We start from the raw sequence: 2,824 nt of genomic DNA, 5'->3' as shown, positions 1-2,824 counted from the left end.
CACAGTCGCCTCGAACTGCATAGCCTAGCTATGAATCAATAGAACGAAGTAAATTCTCATTCCGCGAACAACCTGATGACATCATTTTAAATGTCTGGTCAAATGCCAAGGTTTTAAATTCTATACATTTAAAGCAACAGCTATAGGTATAATAAACATTTTAAACTCATAAAAAATCCTTTCCAGTAGCGACAAGTCGCTCGGTTGTTGACATGGACCCGTTTTGTTCGTGCAAATTGAATACGTAAGATGTTGCCACGTTCATCTTTGGGAAGATAAAAGATGTATGTCCTCAGTGTATTCCGAATTTACCGCTTGTACAGCCTAATCTTTTGAATATTAATGCGTTTGGCTATTTTACGAGATGAGTCTGTTTCAATTTGTTTGCATTGCATTTTGGCGCATCGAAGTTTAAGTTAATAGTGTTGGACTCTCAAAACCGTAAAATGCTAGCTAGCTATTGCCTCCGTCTACGCCCGCGTGAATAAAATTTTCTAATATTACCATATTTCCGGTATAAATAGTAGCCTATAGCACCCAGGAGTATATAGCTTCTTATTAGTGAAAATAAATTTGTATAGTAGTTCCTGAGATTAGCGCATTCAAACAAACCCTACAGCTATATAGATTAGTAATAAATGATTAGTTATTTTTAAACCCTTTCTATCTCGCGTATTTTATTATTCGTATTTTTGTATACAGCAATATCACCACAAAGTGTTCAACTGCGCATAACAAGAGCATTTTCCCCATTGTCCTTCCACTCAAACCCCACATTTCCGACCCTTCAACGTTCCTGTAATAGCTTCTTAATCCCTCGTACCATTCAGCACTTAAACACCCGTAAAAGTGTAATACTGTATTCCCTTACACTAAAAGGATTTTTTAAAACACCTACAAGAATAAATATATCACAGTAAGTATACAAAAAAAATAAATTCATTAAAAATGCTTCATCACCTTTATGTCTATAGAGCAGCGCACTTCGACTTTGAACTAAGGATCAGGTACGCTGTTATGTTGACCAAAAGGAGCGAGATGGAATTTAAAAAAACCCGAATGCCCTACTCTCTTTTGAAATGTGAGCCTAATATGGCGAGAAAGATAGATTGGTCTTCCCATAGGACAGAAAAAAGATCGAAGAGCCGTGACCGCATTAGTTGTACCTTTGCCTTGTACTTCAATGTTAACGTAAGCTTAATAATATCAGCCCTGTATTATATACTGTCCCACTGCTGGGCACGGGCCTTCTACTAGTGCGGATTGGTAGACTTCACACACCCTCAAAATTCCTATAGAGAACGTTTCGTGTATGTAAGTTTTCTCGCGGTGTTTTTCTTCACCGTTAAATCAAGCGATAATTCACAAAGAATACACACGTAATTTTAGAAGTAGCTATAGTCTGGGTGTTGAACGGACTGCCGAGACGAATGTCCGCAGATTCAAATCCCAAGGGCACACACCTCTGACTTTTCTAAACGTAAGCTTATGTATTAAAACAGTATTAATTACAACCAATTACCATAATACATTAACCTTCACACGGGTCGTATTTCGCACATCTGACGTTTCACTATTTAAACTATGAGATTCCGTTACACGCAAACGTGGGAGAACTAAACAAAGACATTGCATTTATTCAAATAGGAACGGATTCACTACTAGCACATAAATGCACGACTGAATGTTAGGCGCCTTACAGACCGAGGCGCTTGCTTTTAATTGATGACTGAGGCGATGGCCTGAGAATATTAAGCAAATAATGATATAAGAGATGGATAATGGATTCTGAATAAGAACTTAGCAACAAAGAAAAGGCCAAATTTATACCATAGTGATTCGACTGAAAATTCATTTTAGAACATCTCAGTGGCTGTTCAATTCTATTAAGTATTATATCCTCCAAGGGAATTTTGTCTGACATATCGTATATCATTTAACACCATCGTTTAATAGAAACTATTTTAACAATACTTTACACATGATGGTATGTTTATTTACAGCTTACTTATAAGGATTAGTAGTACATAATTGAAGCCAATCTGAGATTTGTAAATTGGAAGGGAAAAGTTCGAACCTGTCTGTGAGACGCCTTTGTGTTAGCATTAATCCTTTAGCATTTAATTTTACTAATGAAAAAGCGCTGTGCGGTGATTTCATGGACAGAACAGGTTTTTACGGAATTAATTAAAAAAAACTAAAAACCACATAAAACATAATTGACTTAAGAAATTGAATATTAATTTAGACGAAGGTTAATTAAGTTAGTTTTGTGTTTATGAACAAAAGATTTTGTATGCTAATTCGTCGTTATATCTAAAAAAATATTCAAATTTTTAAACGAACAATCAGTTCCGACATTCTTTACATTTTAAATTGGTAGCTTAATTGACACGAATAATATTTGATGTAAAAACGTCGTATTTCTTATAATAAAACCATACTATAACTATTTTAGTAAACATTCACGTTTTTCTAGTTAACTTCTTTTAAAACAGTTCGTGTCGTTCCCACGCCCACAAAGCCCTATGATCTATTTTCTGAGCAAGAGACACGTCGAGAACTTACTCTAGGTGTAAAGCCATAAACAAAAAAGAGTCCAACGTTACAAATTTCAATAAAGAACACACATTCGAAATTCAAAACGTTCCATTACACCAAAAATATAGCATAAGAAAACAAACAATTTTTACACACGTAGTATTAAAAATTCGCAACGCTAAAGGTAAAACGAAACGCAACACGTTGTCCATTGTTCGGACGAACAAGATTGATGGTTGTGAATACGCTTACACGAGACGTGGGAGAACATATATGGAACATG

Source organism: Manduca sexta, chromosome 21 (assembly GCF_014839805.1).
Source record: "Manduca sexta isolate Smith_Timp_Sample1 chromosome 21, JHU_Msex_v1.0, whole genome shotgun sequence".
In the NCBI taxonomy this organism is placed as follows: Eukaryota; Metazoa; Arthropoda; class Insecta; order Lepidoptera; family Sphingidae; genus Manduca; species Manduca sexta.
This window is presented reverse-complemented; position numbering follows the sequence as displayed.